We start from the raw sequence: 14,152 nt of genomic DNA, 5'->3' as shown, positions 1-14,152 counted from the left end.
GAACTATAGAGAATGAAGTCGTTCATTCTCTATTCTTAGAAACCAGAACTCTAAATATTTTTGGAATTGATAGTTTTCATGTCAACAAGTAGGTAAAAGAAGGTGACATCAAATGGATATGTTTTCTTTCAAGATGTAAATTTGGTAAGAGTGACATAAATCAAAAGGAGATTGAATAAAATATTGTTGACAGCAAAAGAAATCATTTTATGCTACAGCTCATTTATTTACACTAACACCAAGCCTTATTTTTTAAAAGACTGGTTTCCATATTAGATAAAAACTATTTTACTTTTCCCATGTGGGCAATCTATAATTACCTTATAGTAATTACTTAATAACTTTTACACTTTTCTGACGTAAAATCAGAACAATGCCTTCTAAAACTGATATGTATAAATCAATAACAAAATCTTTCTCAAGTGAAAGTCATTCTCAGAATCAACTCACTTTATCGGGATTATCAAAAACTGGGAAATTAAAAATAAACTATGTACGTTCTTATAGAAATAAAACCTTGAGAGCTTTCTCGTGAGTCACATATCAGTTGTACCGCTCAAGTTGCTCACAGACTGGTATTGGTTGGGGAGACAGAAATGTAAGCAGATAAAATGTAAACAAGTAAGTATAAGACAACATGGCCAGGGTTTAAATGGGGCTGTGGAATAAAACAGAGGGTATGCCTAACATCATGAGGATGGGGAGGGTGTATTTTGGGCACAGAACCCTCTTCTGAAAGGCCAGAGGGCCAGAAGCACCAAAGCATGAGCTGCAGGTGACCTCTGGCTCAGTCCACACCTGTATGAGGAGATCCAACACAAAGTAAATGCCAGTCCAAGAGGGAGCCATTTGACAGGGAAGGGGCACAGGCCTTGGGATGCAGAGGAGCAGGGTGGTCCTGAGAGATGAACCTTGAACAAGAACAGTTGAGGTACAGGCTGAGGAATCAAGGCCAGAAGGTCAGCAGATGAGAGAAAGAGTGGGTCTGAGAGAAACATCTACTGAGAGTGGGGGCCATAATGAACTCTGAGATTTCTCTATGGGCCTTCTGTGAGAATCAGGTCGGAACGGCGAGCAGCAGCAGTAAATAGGTCATCGGCTACCTCATGCATGGTCTAGAGGTCCCATTGTCTTTTTTATTTTTTTTTCACATTTCTAGAATAAAAATGAATTGTTGCGTATGAGCACACGTAAAGGGAGCAGAGGAAACTGGTCAGTGTGGACAGTCAGAAAATCCCAGCTAACGCTCTCCTGGATATTCAGGTTCTTCCGACTTTCCACTGATTCACATTATGCGGGACAGGAAAACGTAACTGAGACCTAAATGTGCCGCTTCCGGCCGCGGGCCTTGGTCTCCTCCCTCGTCACGCCCAGGCAGCCCATCAGCTCCTGCACGGAGAGGGACTTGTCATTGTTCACGTCACAGTCCTCCACAAACTTCTTCACACACTTCTTGGGCTTGGACTTTTTCCGGAGGAATCTCTTGAAGGGCTTGATCTCCTTTTTGCCGATGTCCCCGCTGGAATTTTTGTCAAGGAGTTTGAAATACCAGTGGACCACTCTCTCCTCCAGCGTGTGACTGGGGTCGGGTTTGGAGAGCCTGCCGGCGGAGGCGAGGTCGGAGACGGCATGGACCATGTCGGTGGACAGCGCGTCCTGGATGCTCGTTAGAAACTCACTCTTCTTGGCCCCAGGACAGCCCTGCAGCTGCCAGCCCTTGTGGAGGTGCCGGGGGTGGGGCGCCCAGTGTCCACCAGCACACACCAGCAGTAGCCCGTGGACGGGTGGCACTGCACCGGCTTGTAGAGGCCGCCGTGAGCGCACTCGGGGATGACCACGTTGTCGTTCTTGGGTTGCCTGGCCTCCTCCAGGGCCGACTGCTGCTCCTGGTCGCACGAGGTCGCCAGACAGGTAGGAGGGGCAGAGCCTGGGTGTAGAGGACACGGTGAGGTGGTGGCAGTAGCGGCACCAGCGGCGGGCCCTTTTTTTTTTTTTAATGTGATACAATTACATAATATAAGTTAGCCTTTTAATCTTTTTTTAAGTCTTTGCCCAAGGATATACTTACTGATTTTAGAGAGAGGGGAAGGGAGGGAGAAAGTGAGAAACACTGATGTGAGAAGCATCTCTTGGTTGCCTCTTGCACGAACCCTGACTGGGGATGGAACCTGCAGCCTAGGCAGGTGTCCTGACCAGGAATCGAACCCACGACCTTTTGCTTTGTGGTACAACGCTCCAACCAACTGAGCCACACACCAGCCAGGGCTTAACCATTTTTAACTGTATAGTTCAGTAGCGTTAATCATATTCACATCGTTGAGTACCATCTCTAGAACATTTTATCTTGCAAAAATGAAACTCTATACTAATCTTCTTCTCTTCTTAAATTTTCCCTCCATGTTGGGAGACCTATAAGACAGTTAAAGGATCTCCCACTCAAGTCCTCCCTCTTGGAAAAGTTCAGAACCCCGAGCCATGCTCTTTGAAGCTCCAAGTGTTGGAATTTTTCAAAATCTGTTAGTGTACTAGGGTTGAATTCTCAAGTTTGCTTCTTTTCCTATGAGCACATCAGCAAGGATCTGCAAGGGGCTGCATGAATCAGTATCTGTTTTGAAAGAAGATCAATACAGCTTAGTGTTCTCAATAAAATAAAAACAGGGAGCCAATTTAATTATTATGATTCTGTTGAGGTTTCTATCCCCAAAGCTAATTATTTTTTGGTAAGGATCTCCACCATTATAGCCCATGTTACATAAAATTTAGAATTCAGCAATGTTGCATCTGGCTTTGGGAGTCAGGCTCAGCAAACACATTTGTATTAGTAAACGTTCTGGCAAAGGCAGAGTCCTGACAAAAACAAAAGTGAGAGAGGGAGAAAGCGGCACAGACCGACTGGACTTCAGGGTAGAGAGTCTTTAAAAATCTCGCTATGAACAGATTTTTCCACAAATTAAAATTACAGATACAATGAGGTAAAGACAGTCTATTCAATAAATGGTGTTGGGAGAAGTGGATAGATACATGCAAAAAAAAAAAAAATGAAACTAGACCACCAATTTACAGCACACACAAGAATAAACTCAAAATGGATTAAAAACTTAAATGTAAGACCTGAAACCATAAAAATACTAGATGAAAACATAGGCAGCAAAATCTAAGACATGTTTCATAGCAGCATTTTTTTTTTTTTGATATGTCTTCTTGGGCAAGGGAAACAAAAGATAAAAACAAACAAATGGGACTACATCAAACTAAAAAGTTTTTGCACAGCAACAGAAATCATCAACAAAATGAAAAGACAACCCACTGAATGGGAGACCATATTTGCCAATGATACATCTGATAAGGGGTTAATATCCAAAATTTATAAAGAACTTACACAACTCAACACCAAAAAAACAAAACAAAACAAAAAAGCAATCCAATTAAAAAATGAGCAAAGGACCGGAATAGACACTTCTTCAAAGAGGACATATAGATAGCCAATAGACCTATGAAAAGATGCTCATCATCACTAATCATCAGAAAAATGAAAATTAAAACTAGAAAAAGATATCACCTCACACCTGTCAGAATGGCCATCATCAACAAATCAACAAACAAGTGCTGGTGAGGGTGTGGAGAAACGGGAACCCTACTGCACTGCTGGTGGGAATGCAGACTGGGGCAGCCACTGTGGAAAACAGCATGGAGATATCTCAAAAAATTAAAAATAGAACTGCCTTTTGAACCAGCGATTCCACTTCTGGGAGTTTATCCAAAGAAACATGAAACACTAATTTGAAAGAACATAAGCACCCCTATGTTCATTGCAATGTTATTTACAATAGCCAAGACTTGAAAGCAGCCCAAGTGCCCATCAGTAGATGAGTGGATAAAAAAGCTGTGGTACATTTACACAGAGAAATACTATTTGGCTCTAAAAAAGAAGGAAATCTTACCCTTTGCCACAGTATGAATGGACCTGGAGAGCATTATGCTAAATGAAACAAGCCAGTCAGGGAAAGACAAGTACCATATGGTTTCACTCATATGTGGCATCTAATGAACAAAATAAACTAACAAACAAAATAGAAACAAACTCCTGGGTAGAGAAGACTGACAGCTGTTAGACGGGATGGGGTTGGGGGGCTGAGTGGAAAAACTGGGGAGATTAAGCAAAAAAAACAAACAAGCAACCCTCATAGACACAGAGAATAAATAGCAGTATGGTGATGACCAGAGGTAAAGGGGATGGGGGAGGTAGGAGAGGGTAAAGGGGGATAAACAGTAATGGAAGGACACTTGACCTGGGGTGGTGAACACTCAATACAATATACATTGTATTATACAATTGTACACCTGAAATCTATACAACTTTATTAACCAATGTCACCCCAATAAATTCAATACAATTTTTTAAAAGTGAAAAATACTGTAAGTATTCATTAGAGCACATGTCAGCTTTACTCCACTGTGTTTCAGATACCGTGGCTTCATTCTGACTAATTGATTTACACTCCTGGAGATGCTGAGTGAATTCAATATTTGGCTATGATCCCAGTTAGCTTCATTTTGTCCATCATCTTTGGCACCATCTCCCTAGACCTTTCCTATGAATCCTTAAGCAGGTGAGGGAAGGGGGAGTAATTACAGGAGGTGACAGTACCCTCTAGCATTTTCCTTAAAGTCTGCTGTCATGGGTCTTAGGGGAAACTTGTCAACTTCTAAGGAAGGCCTGAAAAGCAGATTCTGAGGAGAGGATTAGCATGTAGGACATTTATTAGGAAATGGTCTTGAAATCAACACCTGTAAGGTAAGGGAAGGAAGTAGGCTTGGCAGGAGAGGATGGGCCCCAGACCATCACAAGGGGATCTCTTAAGGTGATCAGCTTGCCCCAGTTTGCCTGAGACTGTGCCAGGTTTAGCACTTACAGGCTCATGTACTAGGAAAACCAGGTTGGTCACCCTAGGACCTTTGGAACTGGGTTGGCCCTACAGAGATATCCTGAATCACAACCAGGGGTTTGGGCCTTTCTGTCCATGACTCAGCCATTCATTTAATAGAGCATGTCCTCCTAACCACCAAAGAAGTGTAACCTTGGATGAAGTGGCTCTCTTCAGATGAGGGCAATTTATGGAAATGGACTCAACTGTAAGATGTCACTCACCAATTTTTTCAGTAGCTGGAGGAGTGTCTCAGTCCCGAAAGGAGAACTATTAAGAGGTGCCTGCTTTTGCAATAAGTTATACTCTAGACTCAGAAAGTCTTGAACATGGATGGATCCAAATATGGGCCCAACACTAAAATTCTTGGCACTTGGTGAAATTCTGGTCACCATCTGTCTGTTGGAGGAGTTGTTCCAGCCCTTTGATGTGGGTACCTCATCATTCCAGTGATATGAATACTGGTGGCCCTAACCTATCTTCCCTTTTCATTTCAGCCACCTTGGAGAGGGACTCTAGCCAGGTCAAGGGTACACATGAGCACTGGGAGAACCATGGCTCTCTCTACCTGCTGAGGCAGGTATAATCCTCCCTATGCTAGAAGCGTGTGCTCAGAAGTAAGTCAGCCTGCATGCGTTTCCATCTATCCTTGACCTGTGGGCAAGTTGTTAATATCTTTAAACTTCAGTTGCCTCCATTACAGATGAGACTAACAATGCTTAATTTTAAAAGGTTCTTGTGAAGATTAAAGGAAATTTAGATAGCTAGCTAGCTAGACAGACAGACACATATTGAAAGGTACTGTATCTTAATGGTTAAGTACTCATATTTTCTCAGTTTTTTGGTTTTGGTTCCACTGTTCACTAGCTATATGTCACATGTCTCTGGGAAAATCATTAGTTTCTATATACCTCAGTTTCCTCATCTATAAAATGAGCTGTAGTAGGATTAAATGACTGTGATTAGAACTCAACATGCAGGTAAGCACTAAAGGTATGTTACTTCGATATTATTCAAAGTCCTAGCATAGTGTTTGGCATATATTAGAGCAAGTGTTCAACAAATTGTGTGTTATTAAGATGGCGGTACAATTCATTCAATTAGTAATGAAACGATGATAGAACACCTCCTTCTGATGATGCTTCCCGTCTCCTTTATAATGGGGCACTTGGGGTTGTGAAACTGGCAGGGGTATATGCCTTCTTGGGAGATGCCTTCAAGACAGAAGAGCTGAGAAGGCCTGGAGTAATATCCAGGTAAGAATGATGGGGGTTGTGGTTGCTTGGGGCTGGCTATGTCCTGGCCCACTGGTTCAAAAAGTGTGGTTTCAACATCTACATTATCATCAACCCGGAATGTGTTAGCAATGCAAATTCCTAGGCTTTACTCAAGAGCTACCAAATCTGAAACTCTGGGGCAGAGACTCAGCGATCTCTGTTTTAATAAATCCTTCAGGCCATTCTGATACATGCGCAAGTTTCAGAACAGATGTCTTAGGCTTTAGAGAAGAGATGAAAGTGAACTTCAATTTTCTGTTAGATGGGGAGCAGTGCCTCCAGAGACAAGTAACTTTCAGCAAATTCCTTCAAGGATGTCCATGGATGGACATCAGTCAGCCTTTGGGGCTGGCCTTCCATGGAGCAAGCAGTGAGGACCAGTGTAGATGCATATCAGCTACTCTCTGTGTGTTTGGCCCACAGCAGGTGTTCACTAAATAGTTACTGAGCTAAGGAACAAGAAAAGACATGCAGAGGACAAAAATCTTCAATATGTTCCATTGTTTAAGCCACCACAGTCTCTTGTCCACCCAAATCCTCAAACAGATAACCATTCATGTGCAGGTCTCCCTGCTACACACCTGTGTGCCTGCCTCAGCACAGCTGTTGAATTAAACAGGCATATGATTTCTTTCAGGTTGGGGATATAGCCACCCATTGCCTCAACTACCCAGGTGGCAAGTCCCCCCACCCCTTTACCCAAATTTCTAAAATGTTAGGCATTTACGGAATCAGGAGAAGACCCATTGAAAAATCTCTCCTGCCAAAGGTTTTGATGTTCATGTAGTTCATTGCTCTTAATCACATATACCTTGGAATCTTGCTGTGATCATATACATGGAAATTGTGAGAGTTGAGAAAAAATTGACACATTTGTTTCTGCATTTTTATTTTAAGATATGAAAGCATATGAGAGTCCTGTTGGGCACAAATGGCTCTGTATTTTTTACATCTCTAAAACAAAATGCATAAGTTAGAATCTTCTGCTCTAAATTCCATATGGCTTCAATTAATTCACAAAACAAGTAAATGTATTTTCCATTTAATGGGAAAGGCTTTTGGCAGTAGGACCACTTACTTTGCGCTAGTTAATGGAGCATTAAGGAAAAGACAGAGAAATGTGAATCATATTTGAAAATATGGCTAGCTTTGGGGTTTGGCTATTAACCACTTATAGCGCCACATGTAGAAATAATATGACATATTCAAAGGGAATGATCATCCTTCTATTAATACTATCTTGTAAGAAATTAATAAACTAAGATGCAATTTCTTTAAACATGAAGAAGTAGGAAACACTCTCCTGCTGCTGCATAATGCCATCTTCCTATGTAAAGCATCTTGTTTCAAACGTGGCTTTCCCAGTCACCACCTCTTCTCTAAGAAAAACTAATAGAGTAGAAATAGTAGAATTCTTGGTCACAAGATTTGTAGGAAATATTGTTGTTTGTTCTTTAAAAAGTGAGGGAAACTAAATTCCCCCAAAACAAAGTTGTCATGAATAGCTCAAAGGCAGCTTCCTTAAAAGGTACTGCCTGTTGCCTCAAAAAAAAAAAAAAAAAAGTCTTTTGTATTACTATTGATTTCTACCCACATAGTGCTGGTACTACACATAACATCAAGGTCATTTTATCCCCCAGTTGATAAAGAAGGGCTTTCAAGCTGAATACAGGGGACAATGATGAATTCTGCTTCATTCGGAGCAGATGGGAGCATCCTGGCAGAGTCAAAAATTGTACTTGACAAAGTGGCAAAGTAAGTGAGAAGAGTCCTTGAGGAACAAGATGGCATTGGATGCATTCCAAGATAGTATACACCAGCCCATTGAGATAACCAAGATGTATGAGTTTGCCAGAGCTGCCATAAGAAAATTCACAGATTGGGTGGCTTAAATAACAGAAATGTATTCTTTCACAGTTTGGAAGGCTAGAAGTCCAAGATCAGGTTGTTATTAGGTCTGGTTTCTTCTAATATCTCGCATTGCATCCTTACATGGTCGTCCTTCTGTCTGTGTTGTAAGGACACCAGTTATATTGGATTATAGGGCCATCCTAAAGTCCCGATTTTAACTTAATTATCTCTTTAAAGACCCTATTTCCAAATACAGTCATATTTTGAGGTACTGGGGGGTTACGGCTTCAATAAATGAATTTAGAGGCACAATTCAGCCTATAACAGGAGATAAAATTCTAGCTTTGGGAATGCAGCTTTTCATTATTCATTGATCTAATGCAGTTATTCATTTAATGAACAAATAATTGTGACCCTCACCTGTAATCACTGGATATAGTAAATTTGGGTTTCTGGATCCAATTCCACTGTGGAGGATGGGGTTCTCCTAGAATTCAACTCAATTTTGACACTAACTACCCAGAGAGAACATCAGATTCCATGTGTTAAGTCCTACAAGGCTGCACATTCTCTCCCACCCCACATCACACTTCAGACACCAGTTGTACTTCTGAGTGACTGGCTGTAAAACAGAGGTTCTCACAGCCCTGCTCTTGGGTTCAATTAATTTGCTAGAATGGCTTGCAGAACGCAGAGAAATATGTTACTTACTAGATCACTGGTTTATTGTAAAAGGATATAACTTAGGACCAGCCAGATAGAAGAGGTGCAGGGGTCAAGGTATGAGGGAAGTGGTTTAAATATGGGGAGGGGGTGAAGATGGACACAATCCTATTGTTTTAACTAGTGTTGAGAATGGATCATAGCAGTAGAGAGGAAGTGGGCCAGCAAGTTAGGAGGTGTTTGAGGAGGTTCGGGAGATGGTGGCGAGACAAGAGGTTGACAGGATCAAAAATAGTGAAGAGATAAAATCAAAAAAATTTTTTAATGTTACTGAACTTACTGGGGTGATATTGATTAATAAAATTATTAAGATTTCAGGTGCACAGTTCTATAGCACATCATCTGTATATTGTATTGTGTTTTTACCACCTCAAATCAAGGTAGAAAAGGGTAAGGGGGCCATAAACTGTGATGGAAGGAGACTTGACTTGGGGTGGCAAACACTCAAAACAATTTAATTAATGATGAATTAGACATGTGTTTTGGGGAATGGTGAGGAAGAAGAAAGATGAATTGAGAATGATTACTAAGTTTCAGCTGTTCAAAAATAGGTGAATAGTATCAAAATTCCCTGACATGAGAGCAATAGGACAGTACAGGGTTTGGGAGGAAAACTTATATTTTCCTTTGGATCCTCTTGAGTTTGAGATGTCTTTAAGATATCAAAAAGGAATGAAGTAGAAAATTACATATGCATGTCTGGAGTGCAGGCTAAAGGTTTGTGCTGAAGATGCAAATGTGTGTTATTCCCTTAAGGGTGAAGATGAAGATGTGGATGAAATCAGCCAGAGAGTGTATAGAGTTAGAAGAGGGGTAGATTAGAATCAAGTCTTGAGGAACTTCAACATTTAATAATCAGTTAGAGACAGATGAGACCACAAGGGAGAGCAGGCAGACACAAGAAGAGAAGTAAAAGGAGAACCATTCAAAGCGTCAAGTTGTCAAGAGGTGTATGCAGGCAATTTGTGTAATGTCACTGAGAGACTATGTAAGGATTGAAAATGTCCTTTGCATTCACTGACATGGAGGTCTTCAGCAACATGATGGGGCAGAACCCACACGGGAGTTGCTGGAAAGTGATGAGGGGGGATAAAATACAGATGGATACGTGTGTCAGAAACAGATTCTGAGACATGGACTCGACTTCAAGTACTTTGTTTGGGAGACAGTCCCAGGAAGCAAGAGTAAGGGAGAGGGGGATAAGAACGAAAGGGAAAGAAGTGAGTAAAGAAGCAAAGGGTGACATCCTGAACATATTATTGCTGTGGGAAACTGTCTGGTAGCCCAGCTGGGGAATCTCTGGGAGATGATGGAGAACACACCTCAGATTATACTCATCTCACCACAAACTAGGAAGTTTGTATTTATCCTCCAGTTCTCTTCCATCATTGGCTGAGGGATATTTCCAAGGGCATGAAGTCCCCATCACTTCTGGTGTGCCCTGCATTTCACTGGAGAGAAGTCCCCAGGTGGAGTGTCCCAGGTTCTTAAAGTAGGATGCCACTGGCCTGTACCGGAAGCTGAGTGATGAGAGGAGTTGAGTGGGACACTAACTTTGTCTGCCTCGGGGTAGTATGGATAACACATAAACTTGAAGATGAGGGATAGAAGGGGGATTTGGAGTTGGCTAGAGTGAAATAGAAGGTTAACAAATTATTTTGTTGTTTTAAAGGGAGAGATTTTAGAAGTCCATGGGAAGGAAAGAAATGACAGGTAGAGAGTAAACAAAAAATAATAATGATAATGATAATAATCCATTAGACAAACTGAGTACTCATGTTTTAGACCATTGTTGATAGATATGTCAACTTGTGTATACCATATTTCCTTCATTCCTACACCATCTACAATCATGATTACTACCTATACCTATATCAGCTGACAGAAACTTATGTGAACAAGACAGAAATTACTACATGCATTAAATGACCTCCTGCACAGCTTTTAATCTCAGACAATCTGCTGAGAGGCTAGCTGGAAAGGACTAAAGAGTAGAGCTTGGTTCCTTTAGAGGATACTTAAGTGGCACTGATGTGGGAGAATTTCATTTTCAAATGGGAGTAATAGATCAACATATTCCTCACAATGCTATATATATTCTTCTGGGTGATTGAGATATATTAAAAGATGATGTAAGCTGAATTTTTTACATCAGTTTCTTCAATTTACACTGAATTCTTTATTCTAGTCCCACTATGGAGTTTTTCCCTTGCCAAAGTACATTATGTCAAAGCCAGCAAAAGCTTTTAGTCTCTGCTTATTTGCATTCCATTTCTTAAATTTAGAATATATCTAACCATATCAAAAATGTGTTTGGCAGTTTGCAACATCTGAATACTTGCTGATCTTTGGCATTAAGATAAATTGCTTTATGGAGCAATTATCTAAGTGTGTTCACTAAGGTTTATCTTAGATCTTGATTTTTGTATTTTCACCCCCATTCATCATCTATTTGTTCAATAATTTTAATAAGTATTTATTGAGTGCTGGTCAATATGATATGTGCTTTGGATATTATAATGAATGATAACAAAAATACAATAAATAATTCAGGTATATTTATATAAATGTAGATCAGTATTCACTCATTCACTTCATTTATTATGTCTTCTTTATGTGATGCAAGTCACAGAAAACCCGACTAACATAAAGACATTAATTCTCTATTACATGAAATCTGTTGGTAGGTGGTTCAGAATTAGCTCAGCGGTGTAATAATGTCATCAAGGACCATGTCTCTTACTTTCCTTATTCTTATTGACCCAGCTCTAAACATAACATCCTTTCAAGACAGTTTTTAAAGAATGAAGGGAAGGGAGAGGTTAAAAGCGCTTTCTCTTTGCGTAGATTTTAACTTTGGCTTCTCGAAAAGCTCCTCAATATACCTACCATTCCATCTCTTTTTCCAGAACTGAGTCACAACCCACTGAGCAAAGGAGAACAGGACAGCCATTATGATTTTGAGCCATCATGGTTCACCCTCCAGTGCTGGACCCAGGGAGGGAATTTTCTTTCAGGTTCAGCTTCAGAAGACACGTCCTTAGAACAGCCTTCCCTGACCATCATGTCTAATGTAACCCTCACCCCCATCATAAAATCCCATTTTATCTTCTTCTTGGCACTGTTCACTAGTTGAAATCATCATGCGTTTATTTCCTGATTGACTTGTTGTCGATCTTCCATTGCAGTAGCCCTGGCATGTAGATCAGTACCTGGCCCATGACAGATGCTCAACCACTATTTAAAGAATGAAGTATTCAACAGATATCTTTTAAAATGTGACCCTAAAAACCCTGATCACCCTTACCTTGTTCTTCTTGCTCAGCAATTCCTTTGTTAAAATACTATTCCACAGAAAGAAGAGTACTGCAAATAAAGATACGTATGTCAAGGTTTATGGCAGATTTTTCACAGTGTCCAGCTTCTATCTACTCATTTTACTGAATTGGCGCCTCCCAGTCTGCCTTCCAACAGACAGCACACACATCTGTTTGCCTGGAGCCCCCTTAGCCACACTTACAAAGTACTGGAGAGCCAATGCTCCCTGTGAGCGGCCCACAACAAATCACTGGTGTAAATTGGTCTAAATACCCGCAGCTCTCTCATCCTTGGATAGAAAAATCGGGAAGCACAATTAAGTTCCAACTGTGTGCAGGAATAGCCGTGTAGACACTGCCCTCTCCATGGGCTGTCTTCCCTTCCCTGTCTCACTTCCCTGCTCCCCTCCTGGTGTTCCTTCCACTTTCAAGCCCTACTCTTGGGACTTGCTTAAGGGATCCCCAAAAACTAAGATAAGGGTGTAGTGGCAAAAAAAAAAAAAAAAAAAAAAAAAGCCCGAACCATAAAACAAAGTGAATAGGTCAGTGGGTCAATCGTTAAATAGATTAGATTACATCCACATAATGAGATATTAAGCAAACATCATACATAGTTAATTCATGTTATAGCCATTCATTTTGAGTTATTTTTATTAGTTGTAATTGAGTGAGAAAACAAGATGTAGAGACGTGGATTTAATATAATCTCAATTTTATAAAGAAGCAACAACTAAAACTTATATGCATGTATATATCTTGGAGTTCCTTAACCTTGGCACTATTGACATTTTGGGCCAGGTAAATCTTTGTTGTGGGGATTGTCCTGTGCACTGTAGGATATGTAGCAGTGTCCCTGACCTCTGCCCATGAAATGCCAGTAGCACCCTTCAGCTGTGACAACCAAAAATATATCCAGAACATCGCCAAATTTTTGCCCCAAGGCACAAAATGTATCATCATTTAAGAGACACACAGCTGTGTATATATAAATATGTATGTGTATATTTGTTGTGATTACCTGAGCATGAAGAAAAACTAGAGAAGGATCATATATTAGATTGTGAACATGAGTTATCTGTGAGGACGAGAATGTAAAATGAGTAGAAAAAAAAATAGAGAAGAAAAAGGAAGGAGCAAAGGGAGCAAAAAACATAAGATAAGAGACTGACAAATGTTTTTATGTAAAAAAATGATAAAAACTTAAAATACAAAAAGTTTTGTTGCTTGAAAGGGAAGGCTTTACTAAGAAGTTTTACTCATAGGCAAGGATTGGATATCATTATTTTTAAAAGCCTCACACATCTCTTTTTGGGGGGACCTGCCACTCTCCCAGCCCACGTGATTGTGATGGGACTGATAACCCCAGAAAATCACCTGGACAACAAAAGTGGGAATTTGACCCAAGTCTTGCTAATCAAGATGCCCCATCTCCCTCCCCACAGTGATTGGGCTACAGGCCATATAGATACACAAGATTTTGAACCACAAGCTACAAGGTTGAAAGGTTTGGGTTGCCTTTGACCATTTTTCTGGTTCACTTGTAGCAACAAAGAATGGAAGTTGCAGGCAAAGAATGGCACAGAGACAAGCAATGCACGGAAAGAAAGAGGGAAAAGGAGACAGAGAGCCAGGAGGAGGAGGGAGACCTGGAGGCATCATTTGAGACCCTGGATATAGCTGAGCCTGAAATTAATTTCGGCCTAAGACTTCTAAGATTTCTCCACTATTATACAAACCACTAAAGCTCCCCTTTTATTCTCTTTACCTTTAGATCACGTTTCTCTCACTGGTACCCAGAAATATCCCAACTAACCCAAAATAATAGTGAATTCATCACAGTACGCATAATAGGGTATTACTTTATGGAGATGATGTACAACATTGTTTAGCATGGGAACAAAGTGGATGGTTTTATATCATAGGTGATTCTTTGATAACTTTGAGAAATTTCTAAGGGAAATATTTAATGGAGTAGTTATGAGCTAACAAAAACACTTTTTCAAAGTAGGGATGAATCTAGGTTTAAGGAGCAGCTTGCTTTTCATAACAATTGAATCCC

At 40.5% G+C, this 14,152-nt stretch overlaps 1 pseudogene; it reads right to left on the bottom strand.

Annotated features, from left to right (window-relative positions):
• Positions 1 to 1,320: 1,320 nt before the first annotated feature.
• On the bottom strand, positions 1,321 to 11,918 carry LOC149991856 (SPARC-related modular calcium-binding protein 2 pseudogene; annotated as a pseudogene).
• Positions 11,919 to 14,152: the final 2,234 nt, after the last annotated feature.

Source organism: Furipterus horrens, unplaced genomic scaffold (genome assembly GCF_987537825.1).
Source record: "Furipterus horrens unplaced genomic scaffold, mFurHor1.1.pri manual_scaffold_17, whole genome shotgun sequence".
Classification (NCBI taxonomy): Eukaryota; Metazoa; Chordata; class Mammalia; order Chiroptera; family Furipteridae; genus Furipterus; species Furipterus horrens.
The sequence above is the reverse complement of the archived record's forward strand: the minus strand, read 5'-3'. Positions and strand labels throughout refer to the sequence as shown.